Here is a 26,632-nt window from a genome sequence, read left to right as displayed (position 1 = left end):
TAGCACTCAAGCGGGGATTTGATACCATTATGGGGCCTTCAACGGGCAGATATCTAAAGCCCATCAGAGCTGTTGGTGTAATGGAAAAAGTTGATCGAATTTAGGTTGGAGTACTGCCCCAGGCTGTCGAAGAAAGGAGCGCTCAAAGTTTTTAATGGTCTAGCTGCCAAGCTCGGATATTTCCAGACTTTCAAAAGTCTCCTTCTTTGAAAAGTCTCCACAGCTTCTGCAATGGGGTTTGAATGCCAAACTTTCCTTTTCTGCGTGTGTGCCGATCGTCCAATGACCGCACAACTACGAAAATTGAAAGGCGTGGGCTCCCTATGACTTTCCGTGTCCTGCGTCTATTGTATTGGGGCAAAAGGGGTTCGGAATAGCACACTGCGGTTTTCTGAGAAATAAGTTGTGAAATTTCTCTTTAACAACTATCAGGTGGATGCTGATGTCCAGGTGGGTGACCTCTGAGAGCAATTCAGCTGAACCTTTCTTGCCAAGCTCATCAGCAATTTGACTAAAAATGGAAAAAATTGTACTCTAAAGTGGACGTTCAAACGAACGGACGAAAAAAAATGTATTTTTTAAAATAATCTCTAAAATTGAATATTTGGAGATATACAAATTAATCGGAGATTATAAGTATTTAATTCGACGTTCCGGTAACGCTGTATACCAAAGTGCAATAGTTCGATAAAAATGTCTTCAAAATGAAAAATAAATTTGTTGCCTAACTTTTTTGTACAACTTACCCAACTTACCTTATCATGAAGGCACTTCTAATTTCCTTCTAATTAAATTTCGTATATTTTTTCTATTGTCAAGAAGTGTGCAACAATAGAAGCCCTACACTGTCTTTTTTGGTTTCATGTAGAAACATTGTTTTTTTGTTTTTTGTTCAATGCAGCCATCCCTTCGCGCTTAACTCATAGACTTTCACTTTCCTATTCGGCTTTTATCATAAATCATTTAACTTAAAAACGCATGCAGGTAGTGGAGTAGTAAATTGAGAGCGCGCTTTCGTGTTTCCAACAAAATCAATCAAAACTCACACAATGAGCAAAGCAAAGTGAAACGCCCAATCAGCCATGCCACTTATCCAGCGCTGTTGGTGCCGTCTGCATTCACTCGCCACTGATTCAACTGTCGCACAAACGCGTGACCTCGCGCGTAACTAAATCCGTGAATCATAATTCAGTTAATTTCAATTTTCCAAGCCAGGCAATTACCAATATGAAATAGCACTAAATAATGGGTTCGTTTATGGGTGCGCAGCCGATAAAAAATGATCACAAGTCACAGTTCAGTGAAATTGGCATTAATAAAATTAAAATTGAAAAGTGGCAAATATAGAATGAAAGGCAAAAACAAAGTCAAAGCCATTTCTGTTTGATCCAAAGCAACACAAAAACCGAGCCGAGCGACTTCAAAGCGAAAGTGTATTTGCACCTGGTGGAGGGTGAGAGGAGTAAGAGAATTAATATGTTTATGTAGTAGTACTTCGACTCTTCCCAAACACGGTGGCTCACAAATCGATTCAAGTGAAAATGACTTTCAACGGCTTCCGTCAATTTCTGCATAAAGGAAAAATATTCCACAGCCACAAAAACACTTCAGATGAAGCCAGTGCAGAGAAGAGCGGGCAACCGAACTTATCCAGGACACATCAGTAATGATTTTATATTGGCGCAGCACTGTGAATACTTCAAAACTCAATGAATCAGTTTCGCGATGGAGTCAAAATAGTCGAACAGCAACAAAAACAAGCAGCCAGAAGCCAGATGATAGAAGCCAGCAGTCCGCAGTCCGCAGTGAGTGGTCGGAAGCAAAACACAAAAAACCAAAACAAAAAAAATCAAAAACAAGAATCCGACAACTATTAGGAAGTTCAAGAACAAAAGTTTGACTGCACAAATCCAATAATAATGCGAATTATGCGGGCGAATAACTCTTCGCTGTCTTAGTTTGTCCGCAGTTATTCAGAAGAAGTGCAACCAGCCGCGCCATCAGTCGAGCCATTGGCATTGCCAATATGCCAACACCAGAGTGTCATACACAACCGACCGGGAAGATGATGAACGACGAGGACACCAATCGACGGCGCACGGACGCTCGGCAAATGCCAAAGACGACAATGACTACGCCGGAGATCAGTTTCTATCGTTTGAGCCATTATTACTATAACACACACACACATAGGTTCACACGAATAACTTATTCTGTACATTACTTTGAAGAGTAGTGCCAGGAGCTGCTCCCCTCCAGCCGCTGAGCATTTGCCTTCTTTGCCTTTTTTTGCCATATTTGCCATTTGCTATTTGCCATTCGCTATTTGCCATATTCAAAATGTTGCGTTCAAAGTCATAAATCATAAAATTGCTGCAGGATATTTAATCATAATCGCATAAAAAACGACGAAATAAGCAAACAGAATTGAAGTTCACTAAATTCGACTCAATTTGCTATAGGCAGGTCAAAGGTGGCTCATTGCCCAGATGGATGGTTGCTCAGACTTCAGTCGCGAGTGCGATGCCTTGGGTGTGTTTGGCTGCCGGTAGTTGATGTCTCTTAAGTGGTGGGCGTTTGCCGCACTTTAAGGGCGGCTTCTTTGAATTAATTTCGATTTTTCGATTTGATTTCGGAGTGAAAGTAAGAATTCTTACTTACCAACTCGACTGGGGTGAATATATTAACGGGGGTAAAGTGCTTTGCATATGCAGTGGTTAAATTCTGAGTATCTCCTTTGCAATTTGCGCCTTTTCAGTTGAAGTAGATGACCCCTTATGCATATGAGCTTTAAATTTAAATATCATTAGAATGGCGGTGCGTCTCAGCTTCGAGGCACCTATGCTAACAGGCTGAGCTTTAGACTATCTAACCAAAACTAAGGAATGACAACTACAGAGAAAATAATAAATTAGCGGTTCTTAAACTTCACAGCCCAACAAAAGACAGCTGACCTGAGCAGTTGACTATAGTTCTCTTATTGCTGTGAACCATTGCTCTACAAATTTATCAGCTCCTTTTCCACATTGCACATTGTGAATTTTATATTTAAGAGGATCTGTTTTTTGGTTTAAATGGAAGTAACCAACCAGGCCAGCACCCAATTAGCAGGAAAATTGTAATTAGAAACTTCCTCTGAAACTCTGGAAACTCGATCTTACATAGAAGTCATTCATAAATTTCTTTGTTTTGTTATTTATTGTAGTTATAACCAAGAAAATATAAAAAATTCCTTATAGACAGTTGGTAGTCACTATTCAAGCATTGACTATGGTGCGGGAGCACAATTTTCCACTTAATAATATATATTTTTTTTACCCTGGATTTGCTCTAGTTAGGCCCAACTCGTTTGATGATTTTACAGTCCACATACAATTAAAACTGGTTTTGATTACTCCAACTGGCCAGTTAACTTATTCTCACCCTCATCCGACAAACCATGTTCCTGTTAAGGCCAATTTTTAAGATCTTCTAAAGCCAGTTTCTCTAAATGTCTGGAATTTCTGCCTCCAATCAGAGTTTGGTAGACAGGACGTTAGAGAGTGAGGGAGCCATTAAATTGCTTGCACTTTATTAACGTATCATCGGCTATCCGTGACATCTCGAAGCCATCAGTTCTGATTAACCGTCGTTTCGTTTTTTTAGTTAAGCATTAAAGTGGAAAAATGGAAAAAAGCAACAGTGTTTATCGTATTGACGTTCTAGACTGTTCAAGTTTTGCGGTTCCAACGAGATTCCAATTTATGAATTCCATTCCTGAAGCGAGAATATGAAAGGGCTGCAAAATACACTTCTATTTCTGTATAACCTCATCATTTGATGAAAAGCGTTTTCCATATATGAATTTTTTTAAGTCTGCCTTAATTCATGGATTTTAGCCATTGTTAAAATGCTCCTGTGACACAGTGCATTATCTGATGAAACGAATTTTTTCCTTTGCGAACTGGGTCTTTTTCACGAATTTTTTCCTGCAGCTGGTTACTAAAAGATTAGAATAATATTATATAAAAATTTATTGTTCTACTAGTTTGCAAATAGTCCATAAGCAAAATTCCTTTCGCATACCAAAACACATATGCTAACACCTTCTTGGCCGATTTCTGGACACGAATTCGTTTCGGAGCAGCCAGGTTCCCAGCACTCTTTATCACCTTGTTTTGATTTACGAACATGGCAATATGCCCAAGTCTCATCTATAGTGATGAATCGACGCACAAAATCCATTTTACCTGTTCGAAAATGTTGTACTACTGTGGGCAAAAAGTAAGATGAATTTGGTTGTAAAATGAAAAATCTTTATTTATTCTTGTAAATCAATTTCATCCCTTTCAAAATAATCCCCTCTCGATGAAATACACTTATGCCATCGATTTTTCCAATCCCCGAAACATGCCAAATGGTCCATTTCCGGTATAGCCATCAGCACCTTCTTCGATTCAGCTTTTATCTCCTCAATCGACTCGAAACGCGTTCCCCGGAGTGGTCTCTTGAGTTTTGGGAATAGCCAGAAGTCACACGGACCCAAATCAGGCGAATACGGTGGTTGCGGAACGATATGCGTGGAATTTTTGGTGAAATGGTCACGAAGAACGAGTGCAGTGTGAAACGGTGCATTATCGTCATGCAAAAACCAAGAGTTGTTGGCCCATAATTCTGGTCTTTTTAGACGAATTGCGTCACGTAAACGACGCATAATGCTCAAATAATATTCCTTATTAACAGTTTGGCCAGGGGAAGGAATTCATAGTGCACCACACCGCGAAAATCGAAAAAAACTGTCATCATGACCTTTATTTTTGAACGACTTTGACGTGCACTTTTCGGTCTGGCCTCGCCTTTAGTACGATATTCGATTGATTGGTCGGTTGTTTCAGGGTCGTAAGCATAAATCCAAGTCTCATCACCCGTAATGATGCATTTGAACTTGTCGTGATAGTCTGAAAGCATTGTTTCACACACATCAACGCGACGACTTTTTTCCAAGAAATTGAGAGCTTTCGGTACCAAACGAGATTTGACTTTTCGTAGGCCCAAATGGTCTTTCAAAATGGTTTTCACAGATCCTTCTGATATTCCGAGCATATCAGTAAGGTCTTTAACAGTCAACCGACGATTTTTGAGCACTAACTCCTTCACTTTATTGACGTGTTGGTCATCTGTTGACGTCGATTTTCGTCCGGAGCGCTCCAAGTCATCAACACGTTCTCGACCCTCTTTGAAGTCTTTGTATCACTTATAAACATTTTTCTGCGACATGGTCGAATCACCAACTGCCTTCTGCAACATGCTAAACGTTTCCGCAGCCGAAATTTCATTCCGCAAACAAAATTTGATGGCACTTCTCTGCTCAATCAAATCAGACATTGTAAAAATCGAAAAATGCACTCTTGGTCGTTTGGTAAACACAAGCGTAAATATATTAGGGGAAAATGGGGAGTTGTGAGACACAGGGAGTTGTGAGACATTGTTACCTTTCGGCATTATTCGTTTGTTTACATTCGATTTTAAGTGTCAACAAGTGTTCTCGATGCGATCTCACTTTTCAGCTAGCATTGGTCATATTTACACGCATTCGACGCGTCTCTCCAGTTACTGTGTTTTGGAATTTCTCGTTAAGTTTTTTTCATCATTTGTTTTGCGATACATTCGATCAGTTGTTGAAGCAAATTGCAAATGTTAATATATACAAATTATTAATTGTCCTATTAGCTTTGAATTTACACATTCACTTGGGCATGAACGTTCGATGTGTTTATGACTACGCGGCCATTTATAAAAAAACGATTTGGGGAGTTGTAAGATACCATTTTTTTCGACGTTTTAACGCAGCTTTCATAAGTACCTCGCAATATTCATGCATTGTTTGTATATATATCATCTGCAAAGGTGCAATGCCGAAAAAGTCAAGCAGAAACAACTCTATTCATTGCAATGTATGCGATCGAGCTGTGCACCTAAAGTGTGTCCATTTACGAACTGGTTATTATACATGTTCTCACTGCGAATCATCAGATTGATGGCATTGCATTTTTTATACACTTTTTTATAACAATTGTCTTTTCTTTTTTTTTTTCATCTTAATAAAGAACTAATAACTAAAATAAGTCATTTTTATTGATTTAAACCATGGTGTCTCACAACTCCCCACATTTATGTATTTTGTATTATATTTTATATTATTATATACAATTTTAATTTTAAGGAAAATTGTAGTCTTGTTAAATAGGCCATACCAATAGCTTCCAGTATTCATTGACTAAAGATTCCATCGTTGACATATGCAGAATATTAAGATTTTGAGTAATACGGGTCCAAAAACAAAACCCGTCTCACAACTCCCCATTCTCCCTTACTGATAATGCCATTCACATGAAAGTTGGCCCAGATGTTATTAACAGTGCTGCCAACTCATGAAAAAAATAACTAGAGCGAAATTTTAATCCCGCGAACTTTGACAAATAAATTCACCTTACTTTTTGCCCAGAGTAGTAATTGTTGTTGAGAAAGTCGCATTCGAACGTGTTTTGTTCCTTTGTTAGCGAATGCGGCAGCCATTGTGCCCACATCTTTCTGAAACCCAATACTTCAGTCAAATATTGCTTACACTTCCCAGTGAAATGCCTAGGGCTTCTTTCTCTTTCAGTCACTCGACGATTTTGCAATACGACATCTTATATCTTTTCCCAAACCATCAACATCTTTCTACTGTACTAATTGATGACGGCCGCGTAGATGAGTGGGTTGGTGCATAGCTAGCATTCGGGATTGCGTAGGTTCAAACTTCCGTGCGGGAACATCAAATAATAGAAACAGTTTTTCTAATAGCGGTCGGCCCGCGGCAGGCAATGGCAATCATGCGAGTGGATTTATGCCATAAAACACCTCCTCCTAAAAACATCTGCCGTTCTGAGTTGGCTTGTTGGTCCCCCCATTTGGAGGAGGAGAAGCTTGGTCACATACCTAACTGAAGGTTACGCGCCAACTATTTATCTATTTTATTATTAACTGATGACGATAAATTTTTATACCCTTTCAAGTTTCTTTCATAAATTTCCTTTGTCATAAATAGTTCTTGGGCTGCAGGCCCTCGGCCACCCCTGTCTCTCATTACAGAGCTTGCGAAATTCAAAGGCACTCATCCATATATGAATTTTCTAGTCACTAAGTGATTGATAGGTGGCCTTATCTGCTTTTTTTATAAGATTGCGTTTTATAAGATCGCATGCAGGAGGCGCTGGAGGCCTAAGTGGGTTAAATATATGGACTGTGGATCTAATAACGGCTTTCGGATGTAATGGCAAACCCTCGCGTGTATTTTGGCCATGAAAAAGCTTCTCGTGAAAACCATTTGCCGTTTGGTGATGGCAAATTCTAACATTCTTTCCTTTGGAAATTATAGTTTTTGAATTTTTATGCTGATTTAATATTTTGTGCTAGAAACAAAAATAGTTTTTTCCTTTTTCTCTTCAGAAAACTCGACCAAATTCCTAAACTGCACTACAAAACAATAAATTATCGAATATGGAATGTATGCATGTATGTGGCATGCAACCTGCTATTTACTTACATGAAAAGAGAAATTGCAAAAAACCTCTCTTGTGTTACAAAGATCTACAAAAACCTGTCTGAGGCGAAAATATTTTGTTGACATGAATATTCCGTTTCTTGTCGATGTCTTTGCCTTCCCTTCATTGCATATGCACATTGTTGTGTGAGTGTGTGTGTGTGTGTGTGTGAATGCGCTTGCGGCACAATTCGCAAGGTTGTCAACGTGTTGTGCTTGTCGTTGCCGCCAGCCATTTGTTGTTGCTTGAACAGCCACTGGCACAGTCTACATGCGGTGATTGTTTTGCCTTTTGCCCTTCTCACTGCATTTGCAACATATTTCTAGTTCAAAAAATATGTTTTACAAGCATTTTTGTCATAAATTTCGAAATATTTGCGCTGCAAAACGAATAGGCGGCAGCGTGTCTGTCTGCTCGCTAGTTTGGCAACTAGTTAGGTATAAACGCCTGAACGGAGCTACGTTTTGAAGACACATACACATACATATGCACGTAAACACACAAACACATGCGTATTTCATCCACATACGTCGAGACGACTGTGGAACTGTGGGACTGTGGGTTACGGTATCCAGGAAAGACAATGACAGTTTATGGCCCAGCTTACGGAGCTTTTCACTGGATGAGAACATACGAGGAAGATGACTAACTGCTACAATACCAACAAAAACAACTCCGATTCATGCAACAATAACAGTGACATGGAGAAAGCATTTAAGGCACAACAACAACTTAAAGTGCTTGCAGCCTGGTATGAGACCCACTTTGAGTTTTCGAGTTAAAAGCCAAAGAAGTTTCTTGTCAAAAGTTTGCCTTGCCGAACAACAACTCGTACAGCAACAGTAAAATTTTGCATTAGAAGACTGTCTAAAACAGGAAATTGCAACTAATTTGGCAGCAGTTGAAAACTTATGAAAGCGGTCCAATTTTTTTCCAGCGCCAGCGATGCGGTGCGAAGGTCCAAAGCCAGCTACCACTATAACACAAATAAAAGACGCATAAATTATAATAAAATTGTGCGTTTTTCGCTATGCGTTTTTTAATTCTTTTGCTTGCTTTGAATTATTGCGACATTTGTGTGGCCTTTTGCGGAGGCCTTAAATTTCAATTTTCGCTTTTGTTGTTTATCTCCTTCTTTATGGAGTTGACCAATTAACGTAAAATGCCTAATTTTATGAATGAGGTAGCACAAAAAAAGTGCAAAACAAATAAAGTATAATTACATTATGGCCATTCATTGAAAACCGTTGAATGCAGGTTGAATCCCTCCTGTTGTGAGTGGCCACCATTAATCCTGGTAAAAGAAAAACATTTTTAAGTGCTCGTGTTTTCCAGTTCATAGCTTGGCGGCTTCTATAACGGGTGGCTTCTAGGCTTTTTAGTGCACGAAGATATACGCCAAAGGGGTGTGCAGCAATGCCTCCTTTTGTATGATATTTGCTATGTCTGCTGCCCACCTTTATTTTTGGAGTATCGCTTCTTAAAGCCGCGTGCTGCCTTGTCGCCATAAATTGCTCTTCTAGCAGTCGTTAGTATCTATGGTCAATGAAGTTATTTCTCCGTTAGAGTCCAGTAATTTAATTTTTTCCACCTTCGTGTAATGTGGCCAGCCGTACCAGCGGGCTATTGTGGTTGTGTCCACGTCATCGGAGTGCCTCGCTTCATTAGATGGCAAATGTTTTTCCTAGTTTATGCGCCTCTTGTGTCTGCTGCTTTCTCGTTTCACCGCAAACCTAATTGCTCTATGCCTGACTCCTTGTCACAACGTTTGTTCAAAGGCAGCACGTATGCTAAGTGCTTCAGACACTGCTCAGTCTTTTACTGTGACTTAAATACGTCAAATTTAGGTAAAAACAAATAACAAATTTCGACCTGTTCAAATAGGTCTAAAAACTTAAGTTCACATGGGAGTGTTAGTACAAGCAATCAGGGCCACATTCCATTGATGGTAGGTGTTTAATCTTTCGAAGACCTTTTTTTTGTATTTTTTTCTGTAAGCATTATCTGGAACTCCTTTTAGCTTTCATCTTTAAACCTTCGCGAATGATTTTCGGAGCCTTCTCGAGACAATATGCATGTATCCATAAATATTCCATTTCTAACCGCTCGATTTTTTCAAAACAGCGTAGCCTAATAAGAGCAAATTTCCTATGAATAAAATCAATAATTATATCTGAGTACCTTCGAATAGTTTTCCCACAGTACTGAATAGCACCTAAAACATTCAGCCAAACTTATACCAGGACTCGGAGTTTATCTGCCAACCGTCTTCTACAAAAACGAAAAGAAAATATTTTTATTAGGAACAAAAAAAATTAGCTTCAATAATCGAATTGTTTGAGGATTAAAGATAAATATTTTTGGAATAAACTCACATAAATTGTTTCGTTACCTTGCTAACTAAATGCACTGAAATGATTACTGATTCAATCAATTAATCCCAATTAATATCTACTACTACTGATACTATTTTTATCTTTTTACACTTTCTTCAACTTCTTTCCTACTACATATAATTTTAATTTTATTGTTAGTTCCTTTATCTCGGAGGCTAAGGTCAATCATCGTAAAAATAACGTATGGATGTGGGTTTCACTTTAATAAATAAATAAATAGATTAATACAAATAATTCAGTATATCGAGCACTAAACGTCCAAGGGGGAAGCGATAGAAAGTAAGTCTTTCAGTTGATATTTTTTTTCAATTGAGCGCTTAGAAGTCAAAATTGCTTGGTTACGATACGTCGTAGGGTTAGAAAATTTTTACAGTTTGCGTATGTGGAGGTAAGCTATCGATTTTTTGAAAACAGAAACTGAAATATTTTGTGTCTTACGCCTTTTTGGCGACTATTGGAAATTATTTTTTTAATAATTACAAAAAACAAAAAATATTTAGTGAAATTTTTAAAACATTTCAAACCTATGTTAGTAAGCCGTACACGCCCCTTGGTGTAAAATAAAAGGTTGCACTTTAATGGGAATATATTTAAACAGAATTTCGCTGAAATGTTCCACTGCGGTTAGGTTTATTAAAGTATTCACCTGTTCATATAGCCAACAATTTGTACTCTTATAACAGGACAAGAAAGCACTGACACCATTGGGGCCAGTGTGGCGCTTGTTGCATGCCACGCATGCTTTCTGCTGTCTCCCTTCTTAAGAAGTCTGGCGCACTCTGCCCCAATTAGTACTTAAACACTATCCACCCTGCCCTGCATTACCAAGGCCTCGAGTTGCGTAGTTCGGTGCGATGCCCAACAAAAAGACATAGGATACTAGAAAAGAAAATGAAAAAGGCCTAAAGTTAGATAACATTTTCCGCTTGAAGGCGACCAGCGCGTCGGAAAATAAATTTATATTAAAAATAAATTAAGGGCTGACATGCCATCGGCCAAGTATCCAAGGATATGCCAGCAACTTTTGGCGGCGCGGCATTGCACCGATGAATGAAAATCACAATCACGCGCCTTATTAAAACAAAAAGTGGTGAGAGCCGCTGTGTCGCTCATTTGAGCCCTGTGATTAGACTGAGGTGGTAGAAAACTACAGTTGGCGGAAAGAGGGTGGTGGGGCAAGTGTCTACTATTGCTTTTAACGCTTTCGCTTGTAATTACATTGGTGAAGAAATTTCATTTGCTTAATTAAATGTTATGGATGAAGGTGGCAACGACCAACGAGGAAGAACCCCAAAATCACTTGTTCGCGTCTTCTTGCGCTACTTTTGGAAGAGTTTCGGTCAATTTGTAGCGCTATTGGAGAACAGACGTGGAGGAAGGGTGGGTCCCCTGTGTGACATAATTAAAAATTACACTTTTGAAGGCGACTCCCAAACGTTCACTATTCGAATTTCAGTAAATTCATATTTTCGCAAAATGCATTTGCAACAACAATAATGGGCTTGCCACTCGGCGAGTGGAAAATCGCTATGGCACCGAAGTATTCTGCATTGCGAAATGTGTGAGTTTTTACACGAATTGGTGCGACGCGCATAAAAATCACGTAAAATATGCAAAACGGCGTGCGTTCGAGGCGGAAAGCCATTTAGAGTGTTATTTGGAGTCAGCGAATTGGAACTTACTCAAACGTGAATCGGTAGAGGGGGGGCGCGGTGGAGGGTGGAGAAGACGTTGACTGGGAGCGAGGAGTGGAGGCAAAGTTGGAAATCAAATTAAATGCAGCAACACGTCCAGCTGAAAGACAAACTAACATTAGACGTCTGTCTGCAACAACAACAATAGCAGCAGCTAGTCTAGTTTCTGGTTACAGCAACAATTTATGCCGCGCTCTGCTTTGGAATCCACTTTGCAGGCTGTTTGGCGTCTACCCACAGACACTTATAGGTTTTGTTCGTGTGTGTGTGTGTGTGTGTGTGTGTGTGTGTGAAGCTGCATTGTAGGGACTGCCGCTGGTGGCAACTGTTGCAGGCGCAATACTTTATTGTGTGTCGCTGTCACGGCGTCAAGTGTCGTCTCGTTTGCTGTGGCTTGCCATTTCGCAGCGCCAAGCTTCGGGCTGCCTGTTTCGAATGCCGTTCGCATGCTGGACTGTCACGCGTTGCACGGCCAGACGCAGGGCGAATGGCAGGCAATTTAAAGGCAACAGCATGCAAATTCCCATTTTAGTACATTTTTCGCACACAATTATGTGCATTTTCTGATTTCTGCTCTTTGTCCGACGCGCTTTGTAAAATTGTTGCATCCGCATCCAAAGTGACATCCGCTGCTTTTGCCATTGGTGAGCTCAGTTGCGACGGCGACGTTGGCAGCACAATGCGCGCTGAATGCCAAGTGGGAATATTTCATTTTAGCCGGTGGCAGTTCTCGCTGTGCCGCTGGTTAGAACTCATATGAGAGTTGGTAAGTGGCGTAGTTGCGACAATTTGCATCGACACAAATCGCATCGGAAAAATCACAATGAACTAGAAATAATGCATTTTATAAGCTATATAAATTTTTATAAACTTCCCTCTCAGCTACCTGCGACCCACGAAGTTCCTTCTAAATGGCATTTGTTCATTGCACTACAAACCGCTCGCGCATTCATTGACGTGGCTTTGAATTTCCGAATAACTATATTTCACATATGCTCCGATCACCTTGTCTGAGAGCCACACCACTTGCAACGCTTAGTGTCGACGTAATTGCACTATTCGCACCGCAAATTGCAAAACGAATTTATTCAACAACAAAAGCGGGAGGGAAGGTGGCGTAACTCTGTGTGGCGGTGCCCTGACACCACTTCAATCGTCTCACTCGATTAGGTTGCATGTCCATATGTTTGGTTACAGTGGTGGCCCAAGAAGTAGATATGCTTCACATTCTCATTATTCTAATTTGCAAGACAAGCCGACGCGTTGGAGAAAAATATCAGTTTTCAAAGCTACTCTTACAAATAAAAAAAACAAGAACTGCCTCTTGAGACAGCGCTCTACCCGGCGTATAGCTGTGATTTCTGGTGGTCCTTGATCTATGAATACCTTATAATTTACTCAGCATTGTGATGGAAAATACTAAATCGCGCTGATGTGCATGGCTGGAAGTCTACTTCAGCAGCTTTTAAATTCATTGCGAACAAGCCTATGTTCTGAGGAAGCATACGGCAAACGTTGACCGTTGTGATAATATATATATACAGTTACAGTCGGAGGCTATTAAGAATGTATCATAAAATATATTAGAAAAAAAAATATCAAAAATTAATGCAATAAAACAGTGCAATCACCTCTTGATTTTAAAATAAACTTTAAATCTTTATAGATAATCATTTTTGTAATGGTGTAAATTAATACGGGAAGATGTTGAGTTGATGGAGTCCAAAGGTTCCTGATGCGGCAGAAATACAATCGATAGTTAACCTTTACCTGGTCCGCTATAATGAAGCGCTTTCTGCCTTTTCTTGTTAATCAAGGTGTACGGCAAAGGACTCAGCAAGCAGTCCTACCCCTCTTGCATCTTAATAACCTGAGTGACAGTTTACAATTCGGTATTAAGGGGTTACATAGGTTTCGTTGGTTCAAAAAATCGATTTTTTTTGGCTTATTAATTTCTACAACATCTCAGGAATATTATCCTAAATTTTCAAGTCGATCCGAATAATAAATTCGGAGATACAGCCTTTGGAATGTGTGCGCTCCAAGCCACTTTTATTGTTATTCAAAACTTTAAACGCGTTTTTCTCGGAACTGTGTTTTTAAAGTCGGTTGGTAAATGTTCTCGAAAACTACTCAACCGATTTTGATGAAATTTTACACAGGTGTTCGAAATACAATTTACTCGTGCCTGAACGAAGGATTTTGTTTTTTTTTTTTCAATTACAACTATTTAAAAAAAAAAACAAAATGTCAAGCAAATTTGACCGAAATTTTCATTTTTTTGCAAAAATGGCTGCCAAAATTCCAATTTTTACTTTTTTTCTTTCCTTCGTTCAAGCACGATGAGCCTGTCAGGAGTTATGCTGACAACGCGGACGCACCTGTTTTTTGAGGGGTCACCGGAAATGACGTCACCATGGAGGAGTTTTCATTTTTTTTTTTTTGAAAATTTCAGAAATTATTTTTTAAATATGTATCGATAAGACAGAAAAAAGTTGGAATTAAATAAATAATCTTTTACATAGAAAAAAAATAATGAAAATTGGCCTTTTTTTACCCGATGTAACCCATGTAACCCCTTAAAGTGGTTGATACTGCGAGGTACTGCTTTAGGCTGACGATGTTGGTTTGCTTCTTCAAACCTCAAAAGTTCCAGAATATTCCTTAGGTTAGGCCACACCTTACAGGTCCGTTGTGATACCACGCTGCGACACGGGAACCTCGTCTATTTTTTTTCGTGAAAATTGGTCAAATTTCCATGCCGGACCGTTTTTTACCTAGAAAACCTGCTCTGCTTTGAGCTAAGGCAATTGCAAATGAAGTGCTCAACTGTTCCTTCCTTTTCCTCAACTTCTACAATATTCGTGAGAGAAAACTCCTAGTCTCAGTGAATACCCGCCGAATAGCCAATGAGCGGTTACACAAGCCACGACCTTCGTGATATACTCTCTTGAAAGGTTAAATAGTTCCTTTGCCTTTTTCTTATTGAAAATAGTCCTTACTGACTTCAAAAACTCTAGTCGGACTTAATATTCGTTCAAGTTATCAGGTTTCTGCATTACTTAAGTCTAATCAGACTATTTTAAAGTGGGGGACTCGCCAGACAACTAGCTAATAAAGCCTTCTTCCATTTACTAAAGCGCAGTGAGTTCAGATTTCTACCCCAAATTTAGCACAGATACTTTTGATATGTGTTGAGGGATTTTAAACATTTTCGGGCGCTGCTCTCTTAAGGGACCTCTAAGAGTCGTTCGATTGGGTCTACATTTGGTAAAACTTCAAACATTATTTTCAAGAAAAATTTTAAGTAAACAATGTTTACTTATACATTTTTTAAATGCTTTTTTCCTTCATTTTATTACACTTTTTACAATTTTGTTCATAATGTTGCTTAATTTTGCAAAAAATGGCAATACATTTTCTTTTTCGAAATAAAATTATTTTTCTGACCGCTCGCGCAAAAACAGATTACGGAAGAAATGAGATCTCTATAAATAAATATTGCAAATAAATTACCAGAATTCCAATTTTTTCTGGTATAAGAAAAGAAAGTGAAAAACCAAACAAAATTATTAAAAAAGTAATAATAAAAACTAGCCTTGTCCGAGAAAAATTGGAAAATTGTGATTCAGGCATCCGTAGCAGTTAGTGTTTGAGTTACATTTATTTGCACATCGGTATCGAGTAGTGCTGCGCCCGGGTTGTCCGTGCGGTCGACTGCTACATGCATCTGTTTGTCCCCGCCGCCCGCACTGCCATGTGGTAAATAAGTAATTGTGTGTGACCAAATTAAGTTCATTCGAATTCACGTTGTCAAGTGGGGAAACAAATGGCAGTCATTAGAACGGGTGCAGCCATTAGAATCTAAGACAGAGTCGAATCGAGCGCCACTTGTGTTGCAGGGAGAGCAAAGAACTGTGTGAAAAGTATTATGTTGGTCGCAGTGATGAACCGAGAATTGGAAGGGCTTCATGCTGCGGTGACAGTTTGTGTTTTTCGGTATAAACTGAATTGCAGTTGGGAAGCAACGGGTGGCTTTATGTGAACGAATTAAAGGAAGTGTTAATTTACATGAAACGCAGCTATGCATAGGAGAAACAGTACGCAATTTAACTGTAGTTTAGTATGTGTGTATGTGCGTGCATACGTTGCCATTGCTGATTTAAAAAGAATTAAAAATATATTTTTCAAATGAATTTTTCATTTCTGCATTTGGCGTCTAATCTACATCTTAAAATCTTAATTAAATATTTCGAAGCAGATTTTGGACATTTTCAATAATTGGCAAGCCAGCAAAGCTAGTGGATTTCCAAGCAAATCCCATTTGATTTTGGGCAAGCAAAGCAGGTGTGGTCACATGTTAATTATAAATGTTGCATACAACCGTCTTCAGCTGTCCGCAGTTATAAATTTCATAAGTCGTCGCAAATCCCCGCAGCTACCACAAAACCTCAAAGAGAATTTTGCGCCGTGGCGGGGGCAGGGGCAGGGGGCACGGGCGGTAGAATAAATTGTAATCCAAAGCGTAACCCAAAGGATAATGGAGAGACAATAAATGCTTTTGTCATTTTGTTTATTGTTCTTTTGTTAGGTTGCGGGCTGCTCCCAGTTGTAGCTCGTACCAAATGCATGTGTAAGTGCGTATGTATGTTATTTTGTATGTACGACTGGGTGTCTAATGCCTGTTTGCCTCGCTGCTTGGGTAAACAAAAACTTGCACATATTTGTGAGATTCTTTAATTAATAACTGAGCAAATAACCATCAAATGATTAAGACGCAGTACCCACATATCCCCCGCACACCGGCCCCAACGTGCATGCGAATGTATAAGCATATGAGTGCGCATAAATGTCACTAAATGCCAGCGAAAGTGTGGCGGGACTACGGGGTGTTCTGTGGTGACAATGAAGTCTTGAGAAAAAGTTGATGAGTTTAATTATTTCACTGCCAACTTTGTATGGTATTTTTGTTTGCCAGGCAGTCGGTTAGTATACTTGTTTGCTTTCAGTGAACCCTCCAACCCTCTGTCCCCATACATGTTGATGCGTGTATGTGTGTGTGTGTGGAGGCATTCACAAAATAATGAGGGCCAGTTGAATGAGATGCCAAACAAGTGGTAGAAGAAACTTTGTTCGCTGTTGATTTTCTTTTAGCCGCCAGCAGGCAATAATGAGCTTTTTCACACACTCACGTTTGCACGCCCACACAAACACTGGCAGCTACATCGTGCGGTTCACTCCTTTCACCTTCCACTCGGCTTGCTTGGGACGTGCAGAGCAGCCATGGCAAAGTAAACATGATTCGTACATTTTCGCCATTAGGAAAGCGGAGGAATTTAAGTGCCGTCTTGTATGTGCGTGTGTGTGTGCATCGGGAACCGTGCGACTGTGTGGGTGACTGGGGTCATTATCGGGTCATTGGTTGGCGGGTGCGCACCATAGCTAACGGTGGTATGTGGCATGAATTAGTGATTTTCCGATCGTTTCGCATTTTTGTGGGTTCATTTTTCTGTTATTGCAGCCCAAATGACGCAGCAAATATGAAGTTGTCACCATACGGTCGGGTTACCCCATGAATGGATGTTTTGTGCTCGGCTCTATAAGCTTAATATTAAGTTTGGCTGTATGAAAAGTAGTTGACAGTTTTCTTGGTACGCCATAATTGAAATAAATAATTTTCGTAGACATTAACAGAAACCTATTCATGCTGGAATGTGTCAACAAATACCAACATACCTAATATGAGAATGCAATTTGTAACAGTTTTGGAATTTCGAAACTATTTTGCACATACATACATACATACATACATACATACACACATACATACATACATACATACATATGTGAATAGCCGTACAGTTTATTTGTTACATTAGCAATGCAAATGAGGGAGTCGCAGGGCTTCAAAAAATCTCCAAAAAGATTTAAATATTATAATTTTCACGTTTCTAAGAAAATACATAGATTATACTGTGCGTCACATGCCCATTACATGAACTCTTCTCAACTCCAGCTGGTATTAAACATATGGCAACACCTTTCTCGAAACCAAATCATCAGAATTAATATCTTAAAAATCTTCAATTGAGTAAAATAAGGAGAGTAGGCTTTATTTTTCTGGATGATGAGGCAGTGAAAATAAAGAATAACTTAGAATAATGAATATAAATGAGTGCAGAAGACACATCCTCTGGATCCTGGTTTTGCTAATAATAGTCGAGGTGCTGTTATTTCATATATTTAAGCTTTAAACACCGCTATATTCATATATAACGGGTGATTTTTTAGCTTTTATCTTTTTAAACAGGTGGTTTAAACAGCTGACGCACGTTTCGTGTTTTGTTTCACTGTCAAACATCTTCAGTTTGGTCTATAATTTAACCATGAATCGTCTTACAAACGGATAACGCTTGCAAATCATTGAATTTTATTATAAAAATGCGTGCTCTGTTAAGAAAGTTTATCGCGCGCTCCTTCCACTTTATGGTCAGTTTAATCGACCCACTGAAGCTGCTAATCGATCTATTGTGACTAAATTTAGAACCATATTTACTTTATTGGACATCAAACCACGAACACATTTACGTAGAGTGCGAACTGAAGAAAATATCGCAGCTGTATCGGCCAATGTTAATGATGACCATCAATTATCGATTCGTCGCCGTTCGCAGCAATTGGGCCTCTGTTACTCAACAACGTGGAAAATTTTGCGAAAGGATTTAGGTGTGCATCCTTTCAAAATACAGCTGGTGCAAGAATTGAAGCCGAACGACCTACCGCAACGCAGAATTTTTGGTGAATGGGCTCATGGAAAGTTGGCCGAAGATCCACTTTTTTATCGAAAAATTGTGTTCAGCGACGAAGCTCATTTTTGGATCAATGGGTACGTAAATAAGCAGAATTGTCGGTTTTGGAGTGAAGATCAGCCAGAAGAATTGCAAGAGCTACCAATGTATCCAGAAAAGGTCACAGTTTGGTGCGGTTTATGGGCTGGAGGTATCATTGGACCCTACTTCTCCAAAGATGCTGCGAATCGTAACGTAACTGTGAATGGTGAGCGCTGCCGTGAAATGATATCCAACTTTTTTTTGCCCAAAATGCAAGAGCTTGACTTGCATGGCATGTGGTTTCAGCAAGACTGTGCCACATGCCACACAGCGCGCGTAACAATGGACTTGTTGAGAGCCGAGTTCGGTGAACATTTTATTTCACGTTCAGGACCTGTCAATTGGCCACCCAAATCGTGCGATATAACGCATTTAGATTATTTTTTGTGGGGCTATGTTAAAGCTCATGTCTATTCAGACAAGCCTGCTTCAATTAACGCGTTGGAAGACAACATTACAGCATTTATATGTGAGATACCGGCCGAAGCATTGGAAAGAGTATGCCAAAATTGGACTAAGCGGATGGACAATTTGAAGAGCAGTCGCGGTCAACATTTGCATGAAATAATCTTCAAACATTAAATTATATGGACTGTACTATCGATTTAAATAAAAATTTCATGCATTTTTCTGAATTTTACGTGTGTCTTTTTGAAAAGCCTACCTATAGCGCTTAAAAAATCACTCTTTACTTATATATATACTCGTATGTATCAGGCTAGTCCATAAGTTCGTGCGTATTTTACCCATAATTTCACATCTGTACGATTTTTGCATACAAAAAATTATTCGCGGAATATAACGGAACTACTCATATTTTCTTTGATATATTCTGCATTCAACAAGTGATTTTAATCGCGGATAGAAGCACGTGTTGTTAAAAATTAAAGTGGAATTTTCGAACGCTTATAAGAGGCATATTTTGTATTTTTTTATAAAAGTGGTAAAAATCCAACAACTGCTGCTGCAGAAATTAACACTGTTCACGAAGAGGATACCGTGAGTGTAAGGACTAGCCTTCGCCCCAAGAAGATTCTCCTGTCTTTGGTATTTGGTGGGATATGGCCGGTATTGACGTTAACTGTTGATTATTATTCCCATCAGCTATCAAAACTGAATGAGGCACTTAACAAAAATCAACCGTTTTTAGTGAATACACGCAAAGTTTTGCTTCACCACGACAACGCAAGGCACGCATAAGCAAGCTGAACGAGCACGGATGGGAGCTAATGCCGCATCCACCATACTCTCCGGATATTGCACCTTGTCATTATCACCTTTTCCGTGGACTTCAATCTCATATGAGTAACAAGAATTACTCCTCAAAAGAAGCTATAAAAAGGGATATGGAAGCGTATTTTGATCAAGGAATTAAAAATTTGCCTAAACGTTGGAAACACATTGTGAATAATGAAGGAAAATATATTATTGATTAATAAATACTTTAAATATCTTTTTTAATAATTAAAAAAAAACCTTTACAAAAGGCACGAACTTATGGACTGACCTGATGTATGCGGTTTGTCAAGGAAGTGTTTTACGTCTAGTAATCTAGCGGAATTCAGACATATTCCTTAAGAAAATTTGTATTTTTCCATGTTTTTCTTTCAATCTGCGGTTTTATTTTACTAATATAAAAAATTCATAAGAAAAAAGGAGAATAAAAAAATGAAAAATAACACAAAAAGTAAAAGCAACAAAACAGTTCAAACAAGTTGTCAAGAAATTATTTTTACATTTGCAGTTAAATGCTTGAAGTTATATGTTTTTAAAACCGAAAGGTGAATCAGTACTTTGTATGACCACCCCGAATATCTATGACACCCTGTAGTCTGCTTCTCATAGAATGCATCAATTTTTGAGCAGCATAGTCTTGAGGTATCTTGCGCCAAGTGACGTTTTTAAGCTCTGCTCGACCTTTTGAGTGTTTTTTTATAATTTTTCCTTCAAAAATACCCACAAATTATCTTTTGAATTTATATCCGTGCTTTGGGCCGGTGTATCCAATACTTTACTGGAATAAAAAGAAGCCACATTCTGGCCATATGAGCTTTGTGTTTTAGATCGTTGCCTGGTAGAATTTAAACTGAGGCCTGTTGTCAACAACGAAGTCAAATTTTGTTGCACTGCTTATCAATAGGCATCGCAGGATATTCGGTTATTCTCGTGCAAAATTTGGTGGACTATTTTATGAGAAAACTCGATACCATATTCGTCTCTAAGCTCACTATCAGGATTTCTTCTCAAAATCTGTGGGTTTGGGGCTACTTTTTTCAGCAAAATACGTCCGGCGCGGTCAAATATTTTCCGTGGCCTTCCATTTGCAGATTTTGGCCTCAGCCCATTTTCATTTTTTCAGATTTATTAAGTCATGAATAGTTTGTAAAATTATAATATTATATTTATTTGTCCTGTTCAATTATTTTAAAATGTTCCTAATAACTTTTTAATTTACATTCATTACAAAATTTAAATTTTCAAATTCCATATTTGAATAGGGACTATTGAACCAAGTAATTCTTGTGTTTTCCAAGTCAGCACAAAACTTAGGTAGTGCATCCCCACTGTTGCCCAGAGAAACCAAAATCCTGTAGAAAGGAAATCACAATCTTGCTGTAAGTAAGGAAGCCAAAATCCTGTTGTTTAAGACGAAACGACGACACGAAATATTTGTTGATTTTTACCACTTTTCAAATTACGTTTTTCAATATATTTTCAAAAATCAAAATGGAAAGAATAATGAGACGATGCCTATCGGGGTACCGTTACTTTGCTCTCAGCGAATTTGACAATGAGTTACGTCCTTTTAGCACCAGTATGGCCAGATTACCATTTTCGTAACTTGATTTAGCACTTTTTTTTTAATAAATATATCGACCGAGTCACCTCAAACAATGTCTGTTTTTTTATAATTTATGTACGATTTGATATTTTGATCAACAAATCACACTCCCTATTATTTTGTGACTCATTGATGACTAGCGCGTAGGCAACAACTCAATAACGGTATATCAAATCATCTTAGCAAACGATTTTGAAAATAGATAAGTAAAAAGACTTTCTTGCCAGCATTCGTTCTGTTGTTGTATTTTTATATAATATTATATTTGCTTGCTTTGGTGGATTCAAAGAGTTTACCGTTAAAAATGCTTGTAGCTATGTAAGTTAATGAAATAATTTTGAAGGGCTTTCCAAAGTCAAGCCTTTAGCTATTACTTTTGTTAAACCTTTTGCCAGTGGATCTCTATGGGCACACTCAAGGCCAGCAGCAAATCATTTCATAAATTTAAAAAATTGTACTTTAGTTAATTTATGAAGTCCGATCTACTAAATCGCTAAATCAAATGGATCAAAAGAACTCCGTAGCAAGGGTAGCTACAAACTTTATTTTCTCACAAGCCTAGAACAATCATTTGATCCCTTCTCACTATAAGAAACAAAAGTGGAAGTGAAATATGCAAATCTGCTACGTAAAGGCTTGATATTTAAAAACAGATCGGGCTATTCGTAGAAGGGAATCGGTTCATTCCTAGTCAAACATTTTTTCACTTACAGCGAGTAGTGACTATATTTATATACAGTATACGTTTTAACCCTTCAATCTTCTTCTAATTGGCGCGATAACCGCTTGCGCGATTTTGACCGAGTTTAACAAAGCGCCAGTCGTTTCTTTCTCATGCTAACCGGCGCCAATTGGACACACCAAGGGAAGCCAAGTCATTCTCCACCTGATCCGTCCAACGCAGAGGAGGCCTTCCTTTTCCTCTGCTACCACCAGCTGGCTCCGCATCGAATACTTTCAGAGCCGGAGCATTTGTATCCATTCGGGCGAATCCAGCAAAGCCGCTGGATCTTTATTCGCTGCGCTATGTCTATGTCGTCGTAAAGCTCATACAGCTCATAGTTCCATCGCCTGCGATATTCGCCGTTGCCAACGTGCAAAGGTTCAAAAGTCTGGCGCAGAATCTGCACTTAATAAAGCGATAAAAAACAAAAATTGCTTCATGGTGGAAATAGCTTTATTTATTGTAATTACCAATGGACATACACCTAATCCTCCTTTTACATGAAAAAAGCTAAAAAAAAATCATATTTTTTTAAACAAATTGTTTTGTTTTAACACTATTTTCAATATTTATAATTGTTTTTTTTTGAATCTCATAATGCAAATAGAGTGAGATTTTTCGACGATTTCGAGATTTTACGAAGCGTTTAAATTAGTCTGAGGAAAAGTTTCTCAGGCTTATATTTTTACGTCTTGCGTCCGTATAGGCCATCTAAAAGGCTTGTACCGACATCCTCAAGGACATTCCGGTCAATGACCTGAAAAACTCTTTGGAAAAGCTTTTATAGGGTGGGCTATAAAAAAACACTAATTAATATTTTTTCAAACTTTTTTTTTTATTTTGAAGATTGAACATTGTCATTTATGAATGAAAAATAATATCGTTCAAATGACTGCCACGACTGGCTTTACAGTAGGCCATTCGATCAACCCAATTTTTAAGCACATTTTCGATTGTTTGGGCTCCAATTTCATGAATGGCAACTTCGATTTCGTGTTTTAAAGCATCACTCGTCTGTGGATGGTTCGCATAGCACTTGTCGTTAACGGCTTCCCACAAAAAATAGTCCAACGGGCTTAAAGCACAGCTCCGAGGCGGCCAATTGATATCGGAATTTCGGCTGATTATTCGGTTTTCAAAAACCAAAAGCCAAAAGTTCGAGTGTAACTTTGGCAGTGTGACAAGTTGCACCATCCTGTTGAAACCAAATGTCGTCCATGTCATCCTCTTCAATTTTTGGAAACAAAAACTCGTTGAGCATGTCAAGGTAACGCTCGCCATTTACTGTAACCGCGGAAGAAGAAGAAGACTCACCACTTTGGAAATAGGTTTTCAATATTTCCCAATTTTGTTCAAGCGTATAGCGTCCCATTTCGTAAATGTCAAACCTTTAAAAAAATTATGAACACATTTGACATGCCATTTGTGTTACCATTCTCAAAAAAATAGGTGGTTCAAAAAGCAAACGCTATGTGGGCTATGTGGCCCACCCTGTAGATCGCGCAAAACAGTGTGTCAAGGCCTGAGGGGACTATTTTGAATAAATAAACTCGAAGTTATCAGAACAAAGCTCCTGTCGTTTGTATTTTAGCTCAGTCTTGTTTATTTTGGACTTCACCTTGTATTAGATGTAATTGTACAACGCTTCTGAACACTGTCTCAGAGTCGTTAATAAAAAGGAGTAATAATTAAATTCAATCTTTTTTCGATTTGTTAGGTCACAAAAGTTGAGAGGTATGAAGCTTCCCTACTAGCAAAGAACGAGATCTAAGCATTTACTCACTGGTGACATTACTTCTTGATGACTTATGTTAAAGTAACTTTACCCAGTAATTACTTTCGCATTCCGTATTTGAAATGCATTGGGCTCGTCTTGTCAAAAAGCCAGCCTTTCGCATGGATTCCCCTACAAAAATACTCTGTGATGTCCTGTCAAGTATGTCAGGATGCATTCCATACCATACTGGTTTTGGACATACCGATACAAACTCCATTTTGAAAGCGAATGTTTTTTCTACGAATTTTACTTTCCCCGCATTTTACTCAACTTTTTTAAAGTTAGCAACCCAATGCCTAGGTAAGGTATCGGCGGATCGGCTTACCGGGCAAACCTTTTATTATTAGAGCTAAATATTTCTGGTAGTAGTTTTCATTTGTTTTAACTTACAAAAGATAAAAATCTTTTAAATAGAACTGAAAAACATTTGAATTAAGTTAAAGCGCTTAATTGATAACTGGCAATGCACTTTGTAAAGAATTGGGAACAAAAAAATAGTCTGAATAATGTGCCAGCCTAATAAACATCCCTAATCCAATCCTGTGAATCCACACTATTACAGTTACATATTGGAGCTACCAAAAGCACTTTAAATTACATAGATTTGGAAAAAACACAAAGTATCAACACAATATTAAACATTAATGAGTGTTTATATTTATTGCGGCTTTAAATTTGTGACACGTTGCAAAATTAACAAAAATTTTATGCATGAACGCACAAGCTAATGCAACGCTGGTCTCGATTTATCACCGCTCTCCACCAAATTTATGTTTGCTCATCTAAATGCCGATTATGTGTTCTATATTAGCACTGCATTACCGTTGCCACATTGCTGAAACCGCCAGTGAATACTTTTTGACCGCGCGCGCGTACAGCTCTCTTCCTCTGGCAGACCAGACGGGGCGATGCACAGTGCACGCTCTTCAACAAATATCGGATAAAAATATAGACTACATAGGTTTGCCTGAAATACGAGCTGGGAACTCGCCTTCACAACCACTTAATGAAACATCCACCGATTTGGAGAAAATAACTTCCTTAAGTGCAGGACGTGTAGGGGGCACGGGATCTGACATGTACATAGACCAAAATGTGAAAACCAATATATGTATCTATAAAACCATGCTTAGGCATTGAAACTTGGCACGAACCAAAAATTGCATGCGTCGTACTTATGGTGAAAAGTGGCGGGCATTGGAAAACTGAAACGAATCGACGAAAATTTTATAATCTTTAAACAATATGGAAAAAATTGTCATATTTTCTCACAGAAAATACAAGAAATCGCGGTCATATAAGTATCGATGAAAGAGTTTTTAGCAAGGAGGGAAATCTTACCTAATAGTTCTGTTTAATAGATTTGGTTCAGTTTTATAATTAACCAAAATTTTTCAACTAATTCAAACACTCATTTTTCAAACTGGAGAATGCCGTACATGACAATAAAAGACACTCAAAACTTTGGAAAAAATTACTGGTGAGCAGTTGAAGTGATGAATCAGATCGATCGCGTATAGGTAGGTAAGTAGGTGAAATGGTTGAAGTACCAGACAAGCACTCCCCAAGTAGCACTAAAGCGCTAAATTTATGTTGGAGCACTGCCACAGACTGTCGAAGAAGGGAACATCCAGTGATCTTAATCGTCTAGCTGCCAAGCGCGGACATTTACGGAGAAAATGCTCAACAATCTACTTCTCTGAAAGGTCCCCACAGCCTTTGCACTGGGGTTCAAATGATAAACCCAGGTTTTCTGCATGAATGTCGATTGCCCAACGACCAGTAAGCACAGCTACAAGTTTGGGAATTAAATGGTGTGGGGATACTGTCCCTGGGATTTTGGAAATAGCACATGAAGAAATGGAGCTCCATCTGTTCTGCTTCTGCTTTCTGAGACAAAAAACTTGCAATTCCCCTTTAACGACCTATTTACTGTTTTAAATATTAGCTGTTTTAAATATTATGTGGCTATTTCCTCCTTAAATAGTATCTAAATCACCGTTTGTTCTATGCAAATCACGAAAAGGAGTTCTGCAATATCCAACATATTAAAGCTGAGGTGCCACAAGGCAGCATCTAATCCTATACCTAATTTTTAAACACGACTTGCCAACCACAAATGGTGTTCTAACGGGTACTTTTGCACACAGAAACCTCTTTTAAGCTCCAAGTCGGCATAAATAAAATCGCACATGGAGAACCACCTGCCCACAAATCAACTTAAGCCTTACCTCAATCGCGCAAAGTGACTCTGCCTAGTACCTAAGCACTCATTTGGATAAATGGCTTACAAGAAATACTCATATCTGGGCAAAAAGGAAAGCCCTAGGATTAATATTTCGAATCAAGTATTGGCTGTTAAACCCTAAATGCGCCCCCTCAGTGGGCAAGAAGCTTATCCTTTACAAATATTTGCTCAAACCAGTCTGGACTTCTGGAATCTAACTGTGGGGCACAGCATCAAACTCAAACTTGGAAATGCTGTAACGTTTTCAGTTCAAGACTCTATGGCGTCTGTATATATGTTTGTATATTTTTATTGCCGCATAATCATCTGAAATACCGGACAGCCTTGTAATATAAATCATTGGTTCCGAAGATAGCAACGAAACAACCGAAACTTCTTGCCGGTGATTCTTCATATGGCAAAGAAGGGGTATTTTAACTACATACAAATATCTGGAATCCGAAGTATTCCTCACATTATCTTAGAATTGTAAGAGCTCTGTTTGTACGTTTGCTCC

The sequence above is a fragment of the Anastrepha obliqua genome, chromosome 2 (genome assembly GCF_027943255.1).
Source record: "Anastrepha obliqua isolate idAnaObli1 chromosome 2, idAnaObli1_1.0, whole genome shotgun sequence".
NCBI classification, from domain to species: Eukaryota; Metazoa; Arthropoda; class Insecta; order Diptera; family Tephritidae; genus Anastrepha; species Anastrepha obliqua.
Note: the sequence above shows the minus strand (reverse complement) of the source record.